This window comes from Drosophila gunungcola, assembly GCF_025200985.1.
Source record: "Drosophila gunungcola strain Sukarami chromosome 2L unlocalized genomic scaffold, Dgunungcola_SK_2 000007F, whole genome shotgun sequence".
NCBI classification, from domain to species: Eukaryota; Metazoa; Arthropoda; class Insecta; order Diptera; family Drosophilidae; genus Drosophila; species Drosophila gunungcola.
The window spans coordinates 2,276,962-2,302,500 of record NW_026453162.1 but is presented as its reverse complement, the minus strand read 5'-3'; the positions used below and the strand labels follow the sequence as shown (position 1 = coordinate 2,302,500).

General features: G+C 38.7%; 1 pseudogene; it reads left to right on the top strand.

Moving 5' to 3' along the window:
• The window catches only part of LOC128253209 (pickpocket protein 19-like), a 22,342-nt pseudogene extending 11,259 nt beyond the window's left edge, over positions 1-11,083 (top strand).
• The last annotated feature ends 14,456 nt before the right edge of the window (positions 11,084-25,539 follow it).

Here is a 25,539-nt window from a genome sequence, read left to right as displayed (position 1 = left end):
CAAGAAAGAGAGCAAACTTCATTTACCCTTGCAGCTATTTCAAAAACTAAATATTCTTAAAACATTAAAATTATGATTTACTAGCGTATATGTTTAAAGGCATTGAAGCTATGATGATTTGCAGCTCAATCATTCGCTAGTTCCTATGGCAGCATACGATATCGTTTTTCGATTTTAATAGAATAAAAAGCGTTATTCTGAGCTGTAAAATTATTAATAAGTCAAAAATAATTACAAAAAAAAATACAAAGTAGAAAAATTACACTTAAAAAAAAATGTATTATAATTTTTTTATTGTTTCCATGGGAGCTATATTATATAGTCGTCCGATTTTAAATTAATTTAAACCGTAATTCTGAAATATTTAACCATGTCGAAGAACTAAAAAAAATTTAAAGTTATAAGTTATAAAGTTATAATTTTATTTATTTATTTTTCCGATTCCCAAGGAGAAATATAGTCTATAGTCGTCGATCCGGCTCGTTCCGTCTTATGTACTACCTGCAATATAAAGACAACTTTTGGGAAAGATAGCCTTAAAACTGAGAGACTACTTTGCGTAGAAACGGACGGACGGACGGTCATAGCTAGATCGACTCTCCAAGTGATGCTGATCAAGAATATATATACTTTATAGGGTCGAAAATGTCTCCTTCACTGCGTTGCAAACTTCTGACTGAAATTATAATACCCTCTGCACGGGTATAATAACTATGCGACATACTATTTGCATGAGTGGTTTTGAAAAAATTGATTTAAACATGAAATAGTGACATTTACTTTGATTTTTGTTTACCAGAGTACCGGTAAATTGCGTATCCACGGTAAGGGCATATCCGCTCTCGTATATATATTTATCGATGTTTTTTAAGATACATGTGCCGCCGTCTAGTACCAATTTATTTTTTCAATTTAGTTGCGCTGCCATATTTTCACTCTTATTTATGTCAATAATTACAATTTTCTCCGAAAAATAAAACAAAACATAGGAAATCAAATACAAGTTTCAAAATAATTGATATTTCTACCTAGTTTATAAAAAATTGTATCAAAATAAATTTGTCTGTGGTTTAAGAACACAGTGTAGTTTAATATCAATATAATAAATAAACAATATTAACATTATGCAAAGCGCCATCTATTGCAAGTGATACGTGTTGCTAACTCGTGGCCTATCGATGTTTTTAAGGTTACAAGCAATTCCGCTTGAGGGGTTCTCTTACCGCCATCTATTGCCAATTTATTTTTTTTAACTTAGTTACGCTGCCATCATTTGACTTTAAATACAAATCGAAATTTATTCATTGATAACAGTTGTTCTCCGAGGAAAAAACAAAAGACTAGAAATAAAATAAGAGACTCAAAATAATCCATATATATATAAAAAAGTCAACATTGTACAAATCGCCATCTTTTGCAAAATATATTGCCTGGCTAACTCGTCGCCAATCGGTGTTTTTTAAGTTAATTGCGGTACGGTTTGAGGTCTTGACTTAAACTGTTGCGCCATCTAGAACCAATTTATTTTGCTTAATTTTGTTGTTATCTTATGACTTTTGCCACGAACTGCGTCGATTTAGCTTAAAATCTTAATACTAAACAAAAGACTAAAGCACCAAATTAATTATTTTAGGTTCTTCTTCTTAATCTGAAATTTTAGTTGGGCTTGTTTTTAAGTAAAAAAGGAACTATGTGTCACTAATAACATAACAATTTTTTTAGGTAATAAGCACCGTAGCCGTTAAAGCTCTTCATGTTTTTATCGGCGATAATTATATATGTCGGCTTTAAAGAAAAAAAGGAATGGAAGAAAACTCCGACAAGCTTTTGTTGTTTTAAAGAATTTGTAATGTGTGCATATTTGTTTGTAGCAATAGCTACAAAGGTATATAAACCTCGGGTGGCCAAAAATAGCGTTCTATCATTTTATACACTTGCAGAGGGTATTATAATTTCAGTCAGAAGGTTGCAACGCAGTCAAGGAGACATTTTCGACCCTATAAAGTATATATATTCCTGATCATCATCACTAGGAGACTCGAGACCCGACGGACAGACGGACATGCTTTATAGGGTTGGAAACGACTCCTTCACTGTGTTGCAAGCTTCTGCCTGAAAAACCGTCATTCAAAATATTGTTAAATTAATTTCGATTGTTGAAAACATTTAAAAATTCAATTTGTAAGCCAATGTTTTTTTATTTTCCATCACAAAATTTAATATTTTTTTTTTTTGTGAAAGGTGCGATCGCCACGACTTTTTTATTCGTTTGTTATCAAAAGATTTTGTTTAAAACATAATCAAATTACGCCAATATAATTACTATGATTTTTATTTTTTGTTCTTTTTTTCGCCGGTTATTCCTATGGGAGCTCTATGGTATTCGCGTTTTTATTTTCGAACTGATCCGAATACTGCCGACCATTCTCACTCATTCAATGATTGTTCGTTCGAACAAATGTTGTGCGTTTACACGAATACACACATTCACTCAAATATTTTTAACTACGCATTCATTCTACTCAACTATTTTTGACAATTGTGCATTCAAATGCAATTTTTTTTGCCATTCATGCAGACCTCTAGTTTACAACAAAAATAAATAAATCCTTTATGCGGCCATTTTTGCTGCACATTATAATAGGTGTACAAATGAAATGTTGGAACTAAATTGTTATTTGTCTTTTTTTTGTTTGTTTTTATATTAAATTGAGTATCTGGCAGCTAATAGCTGGTTTATCCGCCATTGTTTTGCAGGCCTTTGTCCATTAAACTAGTCGTAGAGGATATCAACTTGCGACCAGTTCCAATCGGAATGTTGTGCGATGCTCTTTGGACAATATCCCAAAATAGAGTTTTTATTTTGTTAAAAAGTCTTTCAGTCCTATTTTTTGAGTTCTTTCCAGAGTATTTCTATGGGATTGAGGTCCGGGGATTAACTTAGCCACTTAAGGACATCCAATTTTAATTTTTGGAACCAATCCTTAACTACACTCAGAAAATTAGAGAACGAAAAAACCAATAGTAAATCTGCTCTATTGCAGTATTTTTTCTTCTCACTTTATCAAGACGAAACGTTCTTGAAGTCGAGAAGAAATTTGTTTAACTTGTTTTTTGGTTACACATTTTGCTTATCGAGAAGAAAAGATTTTAAAATTGAGAAGGAAAAAGTCTTAAAGTTAAACAAATTGAGAGAATTAATAATTTGGAGAGAACTTCTCTCTCAAATTCTTCGCCAAGTTACCGAAAAGCTATTAGAAGTAGATCATTATTCAACTTTTCCATACACGTTGTAAGGATAGGTTTTCTTATATAGATGCTAGAGCTTAACAAAGTTTGAACAAATTGCTAAAACTTAAGTTTCGACAACATAAATTCTTAAAAAACACACGCCTGAAACCGGAAAATAATTTTATAACATTATTTTGAAGATTGAACGTTCACAATTTCAACAAGGAAGAAATTAACTTCAACAATCCGCCGGTAAACCGATTTTATATGGATTTTAAAGTCTGCGAAAAAGAGTATTTTTTTTACCGTTAGACCCCTATTGTCTTCCTTAAATTTTGCAAATAGCACTTAATATATGCTTAACAGCCGCTAACAGCCCAAAAATCCCTGTTTTAAGTTCTTAGAAATCGGACTTGTCAGAAACTTTGACCCATTTTTAAACAGGACACCAAAATACATAGATCCTGAAAATTTGAAACTGATCGGGCCGTGGGGAATTTCGGAAGTTTGTCCCTGATTTAAAAATAAAGTGACTAAGCCAAAAAAAAAAAACGTTTAAGAGAAAACCAAAACATAATATAAAATGTCATCACTGTCAAAGAATCGCAGCACGGTTTCGTGTTCATTATTAAAATGTTAAAAAGAGACTCAAAAACGGATAAGGGTGGACTTATTCTTGATTCTGGGCCAAACGATGATTCCCTGCTTACTGGCGGTGTGCAACTAGAGTGACCTATCAATATTGTCAAACAATTATTATTTATCTACGCTTCTATGCGGGGAGTTGTGCGGCTCTTCAACGGACACGACACGTCCTATACTGCAAGGAGGCTGCAGGAAATGGTATATCTGCGAAGTGACTTCAGAAGGCAGAAACGTCAATCGAGTTTAACAAAAACGGAGTAACTATATCCAAATGCCGTTATGTTAAATAATATACCTATTTTAGAATTTCAAGCGTAATCAAAAAGAGCACGAAATAAAATAGTTTTAGATTACGAAATAAGTGGTTTGGTATGAGCAATAGGAAATTATTATAAGTAAAAAGAAAAAATTTAAATGGAAAACAAGCTCGGTTGCCATTTTAAAAATATAAAGATAAAAGCTATATAAAGAAACCTTTATCTATAGTCCATTCAGATGTCTATGGTCCAAATTACACACTCTACAATAAATGAAAAATATTACTATGTCATTTTTGATGACCATTTTACACATTATTGTGTATCCTATTTATTCAAGCACAAATCAGATGTTTGTAATATGTTTAAAGATTTTGTAGCAAAAAGTGAAGTAAATTTGAATCTTAAGATTGTTATCTTATATATTGACAATGGCAGGGAATACTTATCCAATGAGATGCGTGAGTTTTGTGTTCGGAAGGGTATTACTTATCATTTAACAGTGTCGCACACACCCCAGCAAAATGGGGTTTCAGAACGAACGATAAGGACTCTTACTGAAAAAACTTGTGCCATGCTTAATTGTGCAAAATTAGATAAAAGCTTCTGGGGTGAAGCTATCTTAACTGAAACTTATCTAGTCAATATAATTCCAAGTAGAGCACTTGGTGACAATGAAAATCCTAGTTTACAACACTTAAATGCAATTGGTTCAACTGTATACGCACAAAATAAAAATAGAAAAAGAATATTCGATTAAAAATCTTACAAGAGCACTCTTGTTGGTTATGAATAATGATTAAATTATGGGATTCTGATAATGAATAATTTATTGTTGCACGAGATGATGTTGTCGATGAAACCAAAATGTTTAATTCTAGAGCTGCTTAAGATGAAACTAAATTTCTGAAGGAAAGTTAGGAAAATGAGCATAAAGAATCCCTGAAAGAAAGTAGGGAGTCTGATAAAACAGAATTCCTGAAGTACAGTAAGGAAAGAGAAAACAAAATATTCACAAATGAAAGTAAAGAATTCCCGAATGAACGTTAGGAATGTGAGAAATTAATAAATACCAATACTATTTTGATACGCCAGTCAGACAGCCACCTCTCTACTACGATGAACTGATTGGCTAGTTGTGTTGTTGCTCGGTTTGGGCAACTAGAGCGACTTAGGACTGCAGTGTCGTCAGCGAAAGTAATTGTTGTTAGCTGCTGATTCGTAGAAATATCCGCTGTATATAGGACGATCCCTTGCGGGATCCAGTTTCGATAATGTAGTCGTCAGATGTTGTTGTGGTGCACCTTATTGCGAAGACTCTGTTGTAGAGATGCTACTCAAGTAGCTATTGAGTGTATGTAGGCAAGTTTGTTTTGATATTATTAGTGTTAAAAGGCATTTTTCCAACAGTTTAGACAGACACGATAATAAACTAATTGGTCTGTAGGATGACGGAATTGTGTGGTCTTTTTGGTTTCCGGTATTATTATGATAATACATTTTTCCATGTTCTAGGATAGTAGCCGAGACGTATTATCCAATTGAAGAGTTTACAAATAACCTTGATAGCAGAGTTTGGAAGTTCAATTATCATTTTTGGGCTTAAAAGGGCACCGCCCGGGGCCTTTTTCGGTTTCAATTCCCCTATGACTTTCGCGATCTCTAATGGTTTGTGGTAACACAAATAGACCAGTGGCTGAGTTCGGCTGGAAGACTTTTCGGAGATGTGAAGCAAAAGTTTCGGCTCTATCTTCGTCGCTGCGGGCCCAGCTACCTGATGAATTTCTAATCGGAGTGCCTGTTTCGGTTGGCGAAAGTATTTTGATGTAGGTGTGCGTTTTCAGCGTCTTTCTTCAGGGCTCGGTTTAGTCTGCGTGTGGCTTGCTTAAGACTTTGTTTTGAGGATGGCGATCTGTTGGTTTGCCAAGCACGTCGTAGTCGCCTCATTTCCAGTACAAGCTGTTCAATTTGTAGATTGGTTTTAAAATGGTTTGTTTGCACGTCCTTCAGTTTTGGTGTTGAAAAAGTGGCTACCGCCACGAGTATATCTTCAAGAGCATCGGTAGAACAGTCGATGTCCGCTTCGATGTTGAGCTGCGGAGTTAGTTCAACTCGGGAACTTACATACTTTTATATTTTAACCAGTTGGTTTTGTGCATTGTCAGCCTGTAGGGGTGGTCTGTGGTTTCTGGGCTTTGAAGAAGAGTTACTAGCACTGGCGAATGGTCAGATCGAAGGTCCGAAAGCGCTTTGGCGCTAATTATATTGCGTGGAATGTTGTTTGTCACCGCAAAATCAGTCACGGACTTTTCGTGTTGTCTGCTGGCCAGTATGTGGGGCTACCAGGGAAAACATAGTTCAATTTGTTGCTCAGTTTGATGATTGCATTATACAATTGCCTTCACGAGTCGTGATCCCCAGTGCGTATGTTTAGCACTATAGTCTCCTGCAGCTATGAAGCGATCTCCAAGTAAGTTGTACAAATCCATGAATTGTCCTTCAGAAATTGTAAAGCGAGGCGGGCATTATACGGCGGTAGGTTTCCGTTACCTGGCTGCAATATGATAGACGTGGCCTGCAAGTAGTCAGTTGGAAACCATTGGTGAAAATGGTGCTTGATGCGTTCCCTAATTAGGATGCCGGTTCCGAGGTGGGCTTTACCATCTGGATGATCTGTGCGGTAGAAGGTGTAGCCTCTTATTTGGAAGTTGGATTTGCTTGCGAGGTGCGTATCTGCCAGTAGAATAATGTCGATATGATTTACATTAACGAACTGTGTTTTTTCAAGTTTGTGCGGGAAACCCCATTGGCATTCCACATGGTTATTCGTAGATTTGTCATCAGTTATTTTGACTGCTTAGCTGCAATCAACCGAAACACCTAGTAATGGTTTTGAACCAGTGTTTGCATGGTCGTTTTCTACTTTGTTGCATGGTAACCATCATTGATTCCAGTGTGTTTTGTGACTGTCGTGGGACCTGCTGAAGGTTTTCTAGATAAGACTGGAGTGGGTTTTCCGTTCCTGATCGAAGGGCATCGGCGTATGAGAAGCACTTCTAGGTATAACGCTGACCAAATAAGGATCTTGCAGCCGTTCCGAAAAAAATTGAGTTTTTGAGTCAGTTTTCCTGATGTGTCCATACTCCTGACAGTTTGTGCATTGCACTGAGCCGTTCCTTTTCTGTGGCTGTTCCACCGTAAATCTTCGGTGCAATAGGTGTTGCAGGCAATAGATAGGATATACTTAATTTTTCTTCAAGACTCTGCTATCTGGTTCCATCTCTACCTTAGTGGTTGCGGATTTTTGTTCTTGTCAATGATGTTACTAAGGTTCTTTGCAGAAAACCCGTTTTCATTGAGGGCATCGATAACTGCATTAGGGGTTACATCGGGCTCGATTCATTTTAATACAACTTACAAGCCCTTGCTGTTTTTTAGTTGGTACGCGTAGTAGTTCTTCTTAGCTTCCTCAAGGTATTTGGACACAACTCGGATATGTTCTTCAGATTTGGTTTGAAGCTTGGTTTCGTGAATATTCCCTACAGTAAGCGGAATAACATAAAAATTTCCGTCCCCGACCAGCGTAACAATTTGGTTGACCAGGGCTTTCGAGCTTTTCTCATTAATGTACATAGGTGGGGGCTTAGGTTTCGGTTGGGCCTCTTGACCCAGATCTGGTTGAATTTCAGCTAAGAGGGCAATTAATATTGTTTTGGTTTTGTTAAGCTGTCAGAGTTTTTGTTGCAGTTGTATTTGGCGCTGCGGTCAACGTCTTCGTAGTCGGTTCCGCGATAAGAGCAGTTTCTGACTCTGTGTTCTATTTTGCTGCCGTTGCTATAGATTTTGATGTTTCTTTTCGAATAGCGCAACTTCGACGCATCTTTTGAGCGCAGTTGCCAAAAATCGTGGCTAGAGCTCCCTTCTTGATACAGCACTGGTTCGGACAGTCAGCTTTATTTTAAGATCTCATAAATCACGGATCTGAAAGCATTTTATCACAGGAAACAGCATTCAAGGACTCGGACTCAAACGTCATCCTATTCGAGCAGAAATCACAGAAATTGGTACTTCCTAACACAACCTGTGCAGGCGCAGAACCGACTTCACCATATCATCCTGCTCAGGATCTCTTACAGATCACCTACCTTACCAAAATGTCTGTATTATCCTTTGCAGACTCAAATTTCCGTAGGTCGGGACGCATTAACCTACTTATCGGTGTCGACCTAAATTCACAGCTGATGCTCTCTGACTTCCTGATGGGCACAATTGCAGAACCAATTGCACAAAATACTTTCTCAGGTTGGATAGATTTCGGACCAGTGGAAGCATCTCAAACTCCCCCGCTTTCAATTTGTTGTAGTTTCACGAACTTGAACAACATTTTTCAATTTCAATTTCAATTTCAATTTCCATTTTCAACGAACTCATATCCGTCAGCCAGTTGTAAGCAATAAAGAGAACCACTCCGTCATCAACGCTAATGGACAATACGCAGTCTCAGCGTGCACCGTTCCACATCACGCTAAAATCAAGGAAGACGCTCTAACTACAAAGTTGCGAGTAGAATACGGCGCTCGTGCAAAACCTCGAACGGAAAGGTTTTAAATGATATTCTGTTAACCCGTCCGGCTCTGCAAAAAGATCTTGGAGGAGTTATTTTTGGATGACGCCCAGTATCAGAGAATTTGGTGGCGGAATTCTGTAGGTCTCAAAAGGGAGCATTTATTGACTACTGTAACGTTTGGCGCTGCCTCTTCACCCTACACAGCGGTTCGGGTTATGCATCAGATTGCATCGGATGAGCGCGAACGCTATCCCCTGGAAGAGCAGGTTCTAAGGAAAGAAATCTATGTAGATGATGTAAAAACAGGACATGAAATTATCGCAGGTCCTGAATACTGGCGATCTAAGAGAGAGAATAATTTTTTGCTCTGCTAGCGTCGGCAGAGAGAGCGATCGGCAGTCGATTTCACATAAGCTCCGAGGGAAGACATCATTAGTATTAAGCTGGTTGAGTTTAAATTACGCTTTGAAATTGTAACCTTGTAAAACAGAAGCAAGCCTCAACATTAAAGTTAATCAATTCTAACTTGCGAAATCCCAAGTTCACACAATTACCAAGTGTGTGAAAAACCCCTGAGCAGACTTCTGCTCAACTTTGACGACCGCTTTCGGATCTGTCACAACACTTCTAGATAAGACCTTCCAGCCATACTTTTTCAAAAGCCTGAGAGACGTCTAGGAAGATAACAGAGCAGTCCCTGTGTTCAAAAGCAGTTCGAATTTCGGAGGTGATTCTATTGACTTGTTCAATTGTACCATGTTTTCTCTTAATCCAAACAGATGTTCCGGGATGATGCTGCGTTCTGTCAAATGTGGCAAAATGCGTTGAAGAGTAAGTTTTTCCAAGAGCTTGGATAGTCATGAGAGGAGGCTTATCGGTCTATATGATCAAGGTAAAGTTTCATCTTTTTTTATATTAGATATTTGTTTGTGGTTTTTGGTTGTATTACCATTTTGGGTGTGATTTTGCCCAGGATATTTATTTTCCTTTAGATGCTCCTTGATGACCTTGGAGATCTCCTTGTCTCGGCTTAGTGCAGGTATTCTGAACGTGCAGCTTCATTTGGCTTAAAAGCGCTGTAAAGGTTTTTTACATTCGCTTTTTCTGCATCGCTATTAGCCGAAGAGTCATCTCGGTCTCGCAATGGTATTTCATCTGGAATAGGTCGGCTTCAATTAGGATGAGCTTTCCGGAGAGGAAATATTGTGATAATTTTTGAATATATGTTTCTTGGGTCTGTTTTTCTTCTTTCCTCAGTATTTAGTGTGCAGATGGTGACCTAAGGGCGCCAAAGAGGTGCATAAGTACAGGCGTGTGGTTGAATGATAAATTAGATAGACTTTCAGCATCTTTGAGACTACCGTGAATTCTGCTTGCGATCAATTAAATTTGGCTGTTTGTTTGGGTCAGATGGCCAGTAAGTTTGTCTAACTGGCGAGTCGAAGTCCAGCTTATTGCTTTGTCGTGAATTGCTAGGTTGTCTGCCTTTCGTGTTAAGAAGGCCAGGTCCCAGTGAGTGTGCTCCGCAAGTCGCCTGATGCTAGGAACCGGTCTCCTATTGAATTAAAGAAGTGCAAAAATTGGTTTTCGGTGACAGGAAATCGAGGAGGACGGTAAACTGCGGCTAGTAAGGTCATACCACAGTTTGTATTTATGCTTATTGTTGTAGCCTGTAGGTTCTTTCGTACGCTAGAAGCTGATTGTGTTTTATACGATTTTTTACCAACTTTATTCGTGCCATAGAATATATTATTATTAGTGTAGAAATTGTTTTTGCTTGTTAGATCCGTTTCTGAGATTAACTGGAGAAACTGCGACAGCTCTAGCTTGTGCTGGGAAATTCCGTTAGAATTGTGTTGGTTGGTAAGTATTTGGATTTTGATTCCTCATTGCCGAGAGAAAATTAGTATTTCTTAGTCATTGGACTTTTTGTAGTATTTGTTCTTTGATCTGTTGTATCGCATTTCCTCACTGTTACGTCGTCATTATTGGCTTTGTAGGATGCCGTGGCATGTAGCCCTCTCAGGGTGCAATAGGTTTTTATGTGACTAAATTCTTGACAGTTTGTGCATTAAACCGGGGTTTTCCGCTTGTGTGGTTCTTCAACAGAAATTCTACTATGTGGAAGGTACCGCAGATTATAAATGGGGTGAACTGAGTTTTTCTTGCGTTGCTACGTTTCGGGACTTAGTTATATTTTACACTATGGCTCCTTTTACCGAATAGCCTTTCGATTCCAAAGCACGGACTATATCGTCTCCTCATTTAGAATCTGGAGTTTGGTTTCTTTTTGGCCGGTGACAATTCTCAGTCGGATCCAAAGGTCCTTTACAAGACATTTGTAAAATCACTGAAGCACTGGGCTAGTAATGTCCGCGGATAAAATATATATAAAATAATGATCCCGAAGATTTACGCCTATCGCGCTCGAGGGGGTATCTCAGGTACCCCCGTAGGACCTGCAATTCTCGAAGAACCTCGAAGATTATGGCTACATCGGAACACTAAGTCCTTTCGTGATGATAAATTCCACGGGCTCTACCACTACGTCGTGGGGGATACGAGGGAATTTTCCGCCTTCCTGTACGGGTGGATCAACGGATACAGGTAAGAGTGTCGTGGGAACATATATAGTGTCAATGTATTCACCGCTCCCAATCGGATCGGTAGCTTAGGTCATATGGGGAAAGGTTGCGTGGGGACGAAAAATAAAAAGCACCAAGACCACTCTTTGTCCTTTTGTAATTATATTTTCTACTTATTTTTATTCACTTTTGTTTTCTCTGCGCTTTGGTTTTGTTTAATCCTGTTTTCACAAATCCTTAGCGTTATTACTCTGATTTCTAATTTTCACTGCACCGATTACACTTCTTGCTCATTTATCTTTTCTTACGTACTGCGTTCCTGTTCCCCCGCGTGCTTAACCAGCATTTTTTTCCGAGCCGTTTGAAAACGAGAGACCCGGAAGCCGCCGTGTTACCTGCTCTTTTCCTCCGGTCTTTTCCTTGCAAGATCGGTTTAGTATTTTCCTCTTGTTTTTCCGCACTTCGGGCGGATGTTGCGGAACTAAACCTAGCCTATTCTTGTTCCATACCCAAAAATCCCATTTAACTTAAATTACTATTACCTATACCTATTGCGGCGTCCCAGCTATAAGGTAAAATCGTCACGGTTGGCAAATCCAATTAATTTTTCCACGTTGACATCTTGGTAATTTTATTATATATATTAGGCACAACCAAGGGCAAGTGCCTATAAGCGTCCTTTCCCGTAATTAATTGTTTGTGATTATTTTTTTTATTTTGACTGACTATTTTCCTGATTTTGGCGGAGCGATTGAAAAAAAACGCAACCGCTCAGCTCGACAGCTCGAACTTTTATACTTAGCGCTAAAGCTCTGGCGTAAGGCTGGTGCGAGGTGGCTAAGCAGTGTATGATGAATTTTTATTTTTCGGACCAATTTCTTCAGTGTGGATTGGCCAGAAAATTTTCTCAGGTAGTGACAACGATTCTAATGTTAAATATTTTCTTAGTACATGTCAAAGATACATTTTTTTTCTCTGGCCTTTCGATTAGTTTTATCTGTTTTCCTTGTCATTAGGTTCACGTTCGATTATCCTTTTTTCTAGCAAAACCCAATTTCCGCAAAAGAAAAAAAATTGCATAAATGATGAAATTCTCGAATAATCCTGATTCCCTAATTTATCTGTAAAGTAGTTATCCTGGCTGTGAAATTTATTGTATATAAATTGTATAATCGACTTGCCCTGCTCTTACGACTTCGGGTTCTGTTGTGGGTGGCACTCGCGCAAGCTTACACTCGCTCTCCTTTGCTAATGTGCACATGTTCGGGGGAATTTTCCATTTCATCCCTTGCTAGATTCTTGCTGTTTCTGCTTCTGCTCGGCTTGCATCGCTTAATCTCACTCTCCTCTGCTATACTGCATCGTCGCACGTCTTCGGTGGAATTTTCCATTGCGCCTCCGGGTTGCTACTCGCTGTTTCTGCTTCTGTTCGGTTTGCATCGCTTACTCTCTTTCTCCTCTTCTAATGCGCACTTGATTTAGCCTGCTTATTTCTATGATGAGAAATTAAACTATCATGCTTAAATTTAACACTATCCTGATTCCATTGCCGCATAAGTGGACTTTTTAAATTTGCCTGATTACATTGGCGCATTAGCATTTAGCTAATGATACTCCGACATGTGAGTGGCACGAACAGCTGATCTGGGTTTGTTTACTTTTGAATTTTGGAGATCCAAAAGAAATGAATTAAAAATAATTTGCCAACTTGGACGACAAGGAAAAGAAGTTGATGGGTTTGCAATGGCGACCACCACAGTTTCTAAAAAGGGCAAGTCTAAGTTAGACTTGTTTTAGCATTTATGTGTATGTTAGCAGTTCATTGTTAACTATAGATCAATAAATAAAAATCCCCGTATATGTGGGAGTTATTTCCTGCCAGAGATCCAGCAGTAATGCCTTGTGGTACTGCGAGCAGCGTGCGCTCTTGTTTTCAGTCATTTTAATACAAAATAGATTTTATATTCGAAAGAAAACAAAAAATGCGCCAGCCTTGCATATAGAAGACAGCTGTTGTTCTCGGGGGGAATGAGTTTTTATCGCATTTATTTTAAGTGCGGTAAATGCCTTATGGGATTTCCTTTGTAAATAAATGCGCATTAGGCTAAATGCGTTTTAATGTGCCAATCGAATCCGGCTATAAATCATAATTTTAACGTTTTAAAGATTAGTTAATTTTTTAAATAATTGCAAGAGTATATGAACTTCGGTTTGATTCCCTTCTTCACTTTATCGAGGTATTTAAAATTCTTTTCGCATGCAGACTTGTATTTATTGTGCTTCGTGAAAAAGTATTCTATAAAATCATAAAAGTGGAGTGATTGGTTTAATAAACCTACCATAATGCGATAAAATCGCGAATGTTTATATTAATTGGTCAATTAATCAATATAAAACTAAACTAAAATTTGAGTTAACCTCTATTATCATGGGTCAAAACGTCGTTCGCACACAACGTCATCGTTAGCAAGACAAAGAAATAACGCGTACTTCTCGTACTTCTCTTTTAAGCAACCAAAAATAATGCAAGCTCTGATCAAGCCTGGTCAACCACTCCCAACTTGACCGAATTGTTAAACGTAGCGAGCGAGAAAGCGCGTTCTAGCTCTCCCTCGCTACCATCGATGTCTCTGCAGCCAAAATGCGCTGAATGTGCTCCAATACAGGTATGCAATGACCCACGCTCTTTAACAGTAACTAGCACCGCAATTTCTTTAACAACGTCAACTGTAACAACAACAAAAACTGCAACTTTCAACAAAAGCTAGCAGGGTAAATATAAATACTTCTGCCGCTGCCCTGCTTGAAAAACAGAACAAAAACAATGAATATTGTTTGTATGGATCGCTAAATCCAAATCAAAAGGAAGCTGAGTCTCCTAAATTCTTAACACAAAATAACTCGAAGTAATGCTAGTTTAGCTGCAATAGAAACGCCCATGAATACAAACCGATTTAAAATCTTGGCAGACGCCTCTGACGATGAGGCGGCCGAATCTACCGATGGCGAGAAAGGGAAGCCAAAGCCTCCGCCTATTTATATTCGAGCAAAAAGTTCCAATGCTATTGTCAACAAAATTATCGAGCTTAAAGGAAAGGATAACTTCCGCATAGTACCCCTTGCAAAGGGCAACATTCATGAAACAAACAATCTGAAGATAATTACAAAGTATTATCGAGCAAGGGCCTGGAAGTGGTACTTAAGGGAAAAGAGTCCGACGTAACGCCTGGAGAAAAGGGATTTATTGCTAAGACAGGCTTCAATATACTTAACAGGAATAGAAAGCAGCAGCCACTCCTTAAGGTAGAGCTCGCACCAGAAAATAAGCCCTTAAAGAAGTACGAAGTGCACCCTATATACAATCTTCAGTTCCTGCTGCACCGCAGAATTGCAATTGAGGAACCCTACAGTTGAGGACCCATAAACTCTGACAAAAAGGACTGGGTACCATTTTCGCATTTCTGCAATCAGCATATCAAGAACCGCCAAAAACCAATTTTTAAGCTATGCTAGATTTAATGCGAAACCAAAATCAATTGATTCAAATGCTGGTTTCACAACAATCCAAATAATGACTTCCCTATGCATATCTACGTGGAACACTAACGGCGTTTCACAGAATTAACTTGAGTTAGCTCAATTTCTACTCGACAATCATATCGACGTAATTCTGCTTTCAGAAACACAGCTCACAAACAAATACAATTTTCAACTACGGGGCTATTCATATTACGGAACAAATGATCCAAATGGTAAAGCACATGGTGGGACTGGAATGCTAATCAGAAGGCGAGTTAAGCACCACTATCATAACAAATTTGCTAAGAACTACTTACAGGTCACCTCTATAAATATACAACGCCGAATGTCTTTTAGATTTTTCATCTGATCACTAGTCTGTCCTGTTTACTTTACTCCGACATCCAGGAACATTGGAACAATCGTGTAATTTGTCTTCACAGAAAACCAATTGGGTACAGGAAATACATTAGCTCACACATTGAGCTGAGTCCTTATCACTACGATGAAGCTAACGTAGACAGCTTTGTTAATACACTGGAGTCTGTACTCGTCTCTGCAGCTCGAGTTTCAACCATCAAACTACAAATACTCAATACAACCAAATGAAGGTAAATCTACAAATCGAACAGCTCGTCCTCAAAAAGCGACGCCTACGTAGAGAGTGGCAATTCCAACTGCTAGACAAAGCTAAAGACATGCCTCACGTCAACTCACTAAAGCTTTACAACAAGAAGAAGCAGCCGCTACATAGAGCAATTGTCAACATCTAGTACAAAACACTCACTATGGAAAGCTCACCCAACTCTAAGCTCACCGAAATTGCCTATTGAAAATTTCACAGGCGGCTGGGCGCGCTGCGATGCAGATAGTGCCAGCACGTTTGTCAACCACCTTGAAAATGTCTTCCAACCAAATCATGCCACTAGTGCATTCTCTTTGCCGACTTTACCATATGAGCCTCAGCTTCAACATGAGCCAATTGAGTTTCGCCCAAACGAACTCGTTAATATCATCAAAAATCAGCTGAATCTGAAAAAATTCCAGAGATGCGACCACACTGAGCTCCCATATGGCGCCGTTTGAGCTCCCATATGGCGCCGTTTGAGCTACCACCCAGCTTTTCAATGCCATCGCAAAACTTCGCCGCATTCCAGTGAGATGGAAAAAGTCAATTTTAATAGTGAAAGCAAAAACGGGACAAGACCACGCAATCCCCACGTCGTATAGATCTATAAGCATACTTTCATAGTTATCTAAACTCATTATAAAATGCGTGTTGACTCGGATATACCATCACATCAATTTGGGTTTCGTGAAAAGCACGGAACAATTGAGTAGGTCAACCGGATACAATCAGAAATTCGGATCGCGTTCGAAAAACGAGAGTACTATACTCCCATATATTTAGACGTCTCTCTAATGTACAAGATCAAGTCAATGTTTCCCTACAACACCCACAAGCTTTTAGAGTCTCACCTCTACGACAGAAAATTAGCTGTAAGGTGCAACACTGCTATAACTGACGATTTCACTATTAAAGCTGGAGTTCGTCAAGGCAGCGTGCTTGGGCTAACACTATATGCTCAAAATGGCCGATGCAACCAACTGAGCAGCTAGCTTTTCATCTGGTCGATTCTGGCGAATCAAAGTGAATGAACAAAACTTTTACCCTTAATAGGCAAAACTGCCCTCCACTTTCGTTAAACAAATCTCTACTCCCGCAAGCAAACGAAGTGACGTATCTAGAAGTACACCTCGACAGAAGATTCACATGACGCCGGCACATTGAAGCCGAAAGAACACTTTTAAAACTAAAAGCAGCTTTCATTGGCTTATCAACGCTCTGCTATACAACTTGGTACTAATATGAATGTACAGCTCCCAGTTATGCGGGAATGCCAGCAAAAGCAATATTGACATAGTCCAGCGAGCTCAGTCGAAGATCTTGAGAACAATCACTTGGGCACCGTGGTAAGTTCGCAACAAAAACAAACATGACATAAGTGACTTAAATAATGCAGTGATCGTAAAACAGAAGGAAAAGTACTTTACCAAGCTAACTTTGTAACCTAACCACTTAGCGAGCGGTCTAACAATATTGAGCAATCAATCACGTCTTCATCGTAATGACTAACCCACCCAGCGACCTTTTTGAAGGAGGCGCAACCAGAATGCAGTCTTAGTATACTGTTAGCAAAATTTTTATGTTAAAATTCGTAAGCTTATTAAAAGAAGATTCAATATATAAAATCAATTTTAAAATAAGAAGAAGAAAAGATCTTAAAATCGAGAAAAAATAAGTCTCAAAGATCAAAAAACTGAGAGCGATAAAAACTGGAAGAGAATTTCCCTCTCAAAATTTTCGGAAAGTTGCTGAAGTTGTTTGATTGATTAAGCTTTAAGAAGTTGAAAGATGCATCCCACTGAAGAGGATTGTGCTAAATTTTTTTTATTTTATTTAAGCACGTGTTAGAAAGTAAATTTAAATATATATTTTTGGTAGCAGCATCACGCTTCAAATATTTTAGCCAAAATTTTTTTTCGAAAGTTTAGTTTTGAATATAAAATGTATTTAAGTTAACAACAGAGGACATCAAAGAGGCGATTGGTAAACGAGTACTACAATATTTCGGGAAAGACTTTTCTCTTGACGGAAAACGCACAGGCATAATAAAAAAAGTGTTAGAAAACGATAATTTAAATGTACTATCGAATGTAAAATGAACTCCAAATAAAAAGAATGAACAACTCAAAAAGTTTCTGGGATCTGGCATTTTCACCGTGTGTGGGGAAGAACACAAATTAAATTAATCTAGAGCCATTATTTATGATCTTAACATCTTTAAGTGCAGGCCACTTAAGCTATCAAATGTTATCGCTTAGATGTGTCTCACACACTGCATCAAGGACCCCTGTGACGGGGACAAAAGATAAAACTCCCGCTCAGGTCAACTGATGCGGTCTCTGCGTAGGGCATATATAAGGCTGTAATAAGAATCTTGGAAAAATAAAAAAGATGTTTCATTCATTTGACATCCCTAACATTTTGGTCCTTCGACAACTCTGCAGTTTTCCCACACCAGTGGTAAGAGTCTCAGAGCTAAGGCCAGCACCTAAAGTTTTGCAAAGTAAAAACGCTTGCCCAAGCAGTGGTAAGAAACAGAGTATAAATTAAAGAAGCAAAAAGATAAAAAATAATCTTTCCTGTGTTTCTAAAAATACATAAAACAAAAATACATTAAAATAAAAATCGAGCAATTAAACTTTTTGTGGACTATTTGAGGCTAAAACATCGAACACGTTGTTGAAAACTTAAAAAAAAAACAATTCTCGCGCACCCAATAAATTAATAAAAATGATCCATAAACTGAAATTAAAAATAAACGCCCCTTATTAAACTTAATGAAAAGTGAAAAATAAAATATCTATAAATTACAAAAAAATTGTAAGCTCAAAATCAACAAGAATCGGAACATCATTAAGACGTCACCAAAGCGGCATCTTCGCCAACAACCCACAGCAGAACCACAACAACGGCAATAAACAACAACAACATCTACAAGAGCGTCAGCTATTTTAAAAATTAAATATTTTTGAAAACATTAAAACCATGATTTATTTGCGTATATGCTTAAAAGCATTGAAGCTATGATGATTTCCACCTCAATTATTCGATAGTTCCTATGGAAGCTATTCGATATCGTTTTCCGATTTTAATAGAATTAAAAGCGTAATTCTGAACTGTCAAATTATTAATAAGTCAAAAAGAATAAAAAAAATATAACACGATATTAAAGGTAACATTTAAAACAAAAAACAATTTTTAATAGTTTTATTGTTTTTGTATATATGAAATAGTCGTCCGATTTTGATGAAATTTAATCAATTCGCAATACAAAACTTAAAGATCAAAAGTTACTTCGTTACTTATTCTAATGTGGCTAGTGTGCATTCTGGTTTACACAATGTAATCCAGATTTTGCTGCAGGGGTGCGGGGAAAATCCAGCAAAAAGCCGGACAGATCACTATTGATCTTAATTTAAAGAAAATTTCAAACAAAAGTAAACTTCAATTAAATGAACTTAATAATGAGATATTATATAAAACAGCATAAAAAAGCATGAAGGAATGATTCAATCAGCCATTTTGCACAAGTCCCAGTTCGTCTCGTAGCTTCAAAAACCTTGCTGCTGGCAACGGTTTGGTAAAGATGTCTGCAAGTTGATTATATGTGGATATATACTCAATGCAAATAATGTTATTATCTTTTTCTTAAAAATCAATTTCCTATTAATGTTTCCTTTTAAATACTTAAGAACTCGGAATTATTTTTACTACTAAATCTACTTAAGATATATACAGCAGTTGCTAAATCAGGACGTGTACATAGCAGTATGTACATTAAACAACCTATAAGGTTATGGCAGGGCGCATTACTCTTTTCATCAGAGTTAAGCAACTCTTAATTTAGTTTGTTTGGTAACGGTGTACTGACTGCATTGCAATAGTCCAACTTAAATCTACTTAAAACTCTTTTTATGTAAGCAGCCTGATCTAAGTTAATTGTATTCTCATTAATTTCAATTCTTATTAAGATGAGCGACGAACCAAATAAAGAGCGTCGAAGTCTTGCCCCTACTTACTCTTACACCTTCTTCTACGGCGTGGAGTTCCCAGTGTAAAACCCCCCACCATCAGACTCGACTACTGGAGCACCAACAATATGCAGCGGTAAAACGTCTGCAATTCCACCAAAAGAAATAGCAACAACTATAGCAAAAACTACGCGAAATACAACGGGAACAGTAACTCTGTCAGCTAAACAAAACCTAAACAATATTCAACAATCGGGCCTAGTCATACAATCCGGCGTGGATCGCTACATCCAAATTAAGCGTAAGCTTAGCCCGCAGAACACCGGGGTTGGTAACAAACCAAAAATAAACCGGCTTAAAAGAGACAACAAATTAACCGGGAGATCTAACGACAAGAGATTTGCCCTCTTAGCTGAAATTCAACCAGATCTGGGTCAAGAGTCCCAACCGAAACCTAAGCCCCCACCTATGTACATTAATGAGAAAAGCTCGAAAGCCCTGGTCAAGCAAGTTGTTACGCTGGTCGGAGACGGAAATTTTTATGTTATTCCGCTTACTGTAGGGAATATTCACGAAACCAAGCTTCAAACCAAATCTGAAGAACATATCCGAGTTGTGTCCAAATACCTTGAGGAAGCTAAGAAGAACTACTACGCGTACCAACTAAAAAACAGCAAGGGCTTGTAAGTTGTATTAAAATGAATCGAGCCCGATGTAACCCCTAATGCAGTTATCGAAGCCCTTAAGGAAAACGGGTTTTCTGCAAAGAACGTTAGTAACATCATTAAAAAGAACAAAAAGCCGCAACCACTAGGAAACCTTCGGCAGGTCCCAGGACAGTCACAAAGCACACTGGAATCAATGATGGTTACCACCCAAAAAAATATAATGGAATGTTTGTCATTCATGAAAACGACCATGCAAACAATAGTTCAAAACCAGAACATGGTGTTGCGTGTGGAACGCACTATTTTCACCAAAGGTGCAGCCAGGTGACGGAAACCTGCCGCCGTATACTGCCCGCCTCGCTTTACAATTTCTGAAGGACTATTCTTGGATTTGTACAAAGTGCTAAGCATACGCACTGGGGATCACGACTCGTGAAGGCAATTGTATAATGCAATCATCAAACTGAGCAACAAATTGAACTATGTTTTCCCTGGTAGCCCCACATATTGGCCAGCAGACCACAGAAAAGTCCCTGACTAATTAGCGCCAAAGCGCTTTCGGACCTTCGATCTGACCATTCGCCAGTGCTAGTAACTCTTCTTCAAAGCCCAGAAACCACAGACCACCCCTACAGGCTGACAATGCACAGAACCAACTGGTTAAAATATAAAAGTATGTAAGTTCCCGAGTTGAACTAACTCCGCAGCTCAACATCGAAGCGGACATCGACTGTTCTACCGATGCTCTTGAAGATATACTCGTGGCGGTAGCCACTTTTTCAACACCAAAACTGAAGGACGTGCAAACAAACCATTTTAAAACCAATCTACAAATTGAACAGCTTGTACTGGAAATGAGGCGACTACGACGTGCTTGGCAAACCAACAGATCGCCATCCTCAAAACAAAGTCTTAAGCAAGCCACACGCAGACTAAACCGAGCCCTGAAGAAAGACGCTGAAAACGCACACCTACATCAAAATACTTTCGCCAACCGAAACAGGCACTCCGATTAGAAATTCATCAGGTAGCTGGGCCCGCAGCGACGAAGATAGAGCCGAAACTTTTGCTTCACATCTCCGAAAAGTCTTCCAGCCGAACTCAGCCACTGGTCTATTTGTGTTACCACAAACCATTAGAGATCGCGAAAGTCATAGGGGAATTGAAACCGAAAAAGGCCCCGGGCGGTGCCCTTTTAAGCCCAAAAATGATAATTGAACTTCCAAACTCTGCTATCAAGGTTATTTGTAAACTCTTCAATTGGATAATACGTCTCGGCTACTATCCTAGAACATGGAAAAATGTATTATCATAATAATACCGGAAACCAGAAAAGACCACACAATTCCGTCATCCTACAGACCAATTAGTTAACAGAATAACATTAGAAATTCGCACAGCCTTCGAGCATCGGGAATACTGCAGCGCAATATTCCTCGATGTATCTCAAGCTTTCGATCGAGTCTGGCTCGATGGCCTCATGTATAAAATCAAAACAAACTTGCCTACATACACTCAAATGCTACTTGAGTAGCATCTCTACAACAGAGTCTTCGCAGTAAGGTGCACCACAACAACATCTACATTATTGATGCTGGATCCCGCAAGGAAGCGCACATAGACCTACTCTGTTCGTCCTCTATTACGTTCGCTGACGACACTGCAGTCCTAAGTCGCTCTAGTTGCCCAAACCGAGCAACAACACAACTAGCCAATCAGCTCATCGTAGTAGAGAGGTGGCTATTTGACTGGCGTATTAAAATAAATGAACAAAAATGCAAACATATTAGGTTTACTCTCAACAGGCAAAATTGCCCTCCACTATCATTGAATAGTACGCAGATTCCCCAAGTCACCTAGACAGACGACTAACCTGGAGAAGACACATAGAATGCAGGAAGAAGAAGACGCCCCTGCCTCTGAATACAAGATCCAGCTGTTTAATTCCAATATCAAGCCCATCTGGACATATGGCTCTCATCTATCATGCAGCGCACAATTAAAAATCCTGTGAACTATCACTGGGGCACCATGGTATTTTCGCAACCAAAACATCCTCACGGATTTCGGCATTCTTGCAGTAAAAGATGAAATAGACAAACAAAAAGCGACCTACAACGAAAAACTTTCTGTCCACCCAAATCATCTCGCAAGAGGCTTGACTCGGGTTTCCAGCAGAACCCGCCTACAACGCAACGACCTCCCAACCCAGCAACAGTTCTCAGGGCCACATTACTCAGTCATACGACTATTAGATAGGTAACTACCATAAGATTTGATACACTTATTGCTAGTATCCGAAAAGAAAAGATTCAATTAATAAATAGCAAAGCAATTAAAAAAAAATGGTTCTCTTTCTCATGTTGCTATTACCACGTCATCAACATATAGCAATACATATCTGGCTTTATTTAATTAACATACTTTTGTATTACTGCTCGATTAGCCTTGAGGCTCATTCAATGTGACATTCAAAAATGCAGTTTATACATCCTTTGATGTATTTTTAAATTATATTGAACTGATAATGACAACATGAATCGAAAACTTGGAATCCTTGCAACTGGAACAAATGTTTTATCACAATCGACGTGGTACTTTTGGGTAAACCCTCGCGCAACAAGTATTGCTTTATATATTATTGGAATTCCTAGTTCATTAGTAAATACCCATTTACTATCAACAATATTCTTGTTTTGAGGACTTTTAACAATTGACCAAGTGTTTCTTGTTTTATGAGGCTCCAACTCTGATTTAACAGCTTCCTCCCAAAACGATTTATTATTTCTACAATGTATTTCATTGAAAGTTTTTGGGACATCATTAGAAACCATTTGAGCATTCGACATAAATGTATTTATCTTCTATTTATATCTTCGATATCCTTGTTGATGTTGTCAATATCACCAATCTAGTGTACAAAATGAAAAAAAAAAAATACCCCCAAGCCAAAAATATATAGTTCTGGTGGAGTACGACTTCTGACCACTAACATTTTTTTCTTTGGGACAGTTTTTTTAAAAGGTTTTTAAAATTTTTGTAAGCTGTCTTTTCAAGTTTTATTTTATATCTCGAGTAGTGGCCAACCGATCTTGGTGCATTTTACAAAATTTTACTACCAATAGATCAATCTTTAACATTGTCATACAGATTAATTGGATTGGATAAGTCATTTGTCTGCAAGAGCTCGACAAACACCAATTTTTTTTTAAAATTTTGGACTGTTAAAAGACTGTAAAACGGCTGCTACAACCTGAAAAATTCGATAAAAATCCATGTAAATTCTCACTTGTTGTCAGACTTAATCGGACAAGCTAATCATGGCAGAAATTCAGTGGAAATTCAATTTCTTGTGGATTTTTAAAGTTAGGCGTCTTAGTTGTTTTCGGCCGTTAAGCACAAAATTTGAACAAAACAACATCTTAGTAGGCTTAGCGGTCAAAATACAAAAGGGGTTATTTCGGCTGTAAACCAGCGTCTTAACTAGATTATTGCCAGATTTACTTTGCTGCTTAGTATTTTTAAACAGCGTACATTCATTCCGGAAAGTTTACCTCTCACATTCCTTACTTTCATTCAGGAATTTTTTTTCTTTCATTTGGAAATATTTTGTTTTCTATTTCCTAACTGTCATTCAGAAATTTTTTTTTATCACACTCCTTACTTTCTTTCAGGGATTGTTGCTGGTTCGTTAGAATTCAAAATTGTTGCCATGCCTCATTACCAGCTTATTAGCCCACTATCGATATTTCTTAAGCAATGAATCACGAGATCGCGTCGCCCATCACTAAAAAGCAGTATATGTGAGATTGGCGGCACGACAACACAATTTAATAAATTTTTTCTTTTTCTATTTCGTGTTCTATATGAAAATTGCTTATTGTCCATCGCCAAAATAAAACTTTATCTGAAAAGCAAAGAAGTTGTAATTCTATTTAGTGTTGTTGTTGTCTATTTGCCACATGGTGTGGCAACATCTTTATTAAATTTGTAATAGTTGGTCGTCAAAGTGCGCAGAAATTTCTGGAGAAATATTTTGCAAAGATGTGAAATTCATAATTGTATACACATGAATCTGCGCAGTAAGAAAAAGTTGGGATTCGAATTGAGCGAAATGGCTGGAACATCTACTCCGACGCCAAAGAGTCAACCAGAATCAGAAGCAGAAATGGATTCCGACAAGGATAAAACAATCTTGGATTTAAAAGAGAAGGTCCCCGAAAATGATATCGTTCGGAATATGATGGACATGTTGAAAAGCATAAAAGATGCTCAATCAGAATTAACTGCTCGAGTTAACTGCCTGAGTGATGGTCAGTCAAACCAAGTCATACTTATTGAATCCCGTTTGGTGAACAAGTGTAAAAGTGAAATCAGATCTGCTGTAGAAATGTTGGAAGAAACTACAAAGCGTACATTGGCACTTTAACATCCTGGCTCGCATGGCGGCGCATACGTTCTTGGCCCTCATGGAGTCGCAGGTAATCCTGGCTCGCATGGAGGCGCAGTTAATCTTGGCGCTATTGGAGACGCAGCTAATCTTGGCGCTACTGGAGGCGCATTCGTTCCTGGCTCGCATGGAGGCGCAGCTAATCTTGGCGCTACTGGAGGCGCAGCAAATCTTGGCGCTATTGGAAGCGCAGCTGAACTTGGCGCTCATGGAGTCGCAGGTAATCCTGGCTCGCATGGAGGCGCAGCTAATCTTGGCGCTACTGGAGGCGCAGCAAATCTTGGCGCTAATGGAGGCGCAGCTGATCTTGGCGCTCATGGAGTCGCAGGCAATCCTGACTCGCATGGCGTCGCATACGTTCTTGGCGCTCATGGAGTCGCAGGAAATCCTGGCTCGCATGGAGGCGCAGCTAATCTTGGCGCTACTGGAGGCGCATTCGTTCCTGGCTCGCATGGAGGCGCAGCTAATCTTGGCGCTACTGGAGGCGCAGCAAATCTTGGCGCTAATGGAGGCGCAGCTAATCTTGGCGCTCATGGAGTCGCAGGCAATCCTGGCTCGCATGGAGGAGCAGCTAATCTTGGCGCTACTGGAGGCGCAGCAAATCTTGGCGCTATTGGAAGCGCAGCTGATCTTGGCGCTCATGGAGTCGCAGGTAATCCTGGCTCGCATGGAGGCGCAGCTAATCTTGGCGCTACTGGAGGCGCATTCGTTCCTGGCTCGCATGGAGGCGCAGCTGATCTTGGCGCTCATGGAGTCACAGGCAATCCTGGCTCACATGGAGGGGCAGCCAATCATAACGGTTCTGGAGAAGCGTTCAGTCGCGGACCTACTGGAGGATGTCATGGCTTCAACGTTGCTGGAGAAACCTTTCAACGTCAAAATAGAAATGTCGGTATGTACGGGCTTGATAATGTTGGTGGTGTTAATGGGCATGGTTTAGGTAACAATAATAGCAATGTAGTTCAATATCAGCACTCCCGAGGAATGTTATAAATGTCAGGGCGAACATTATATGTAT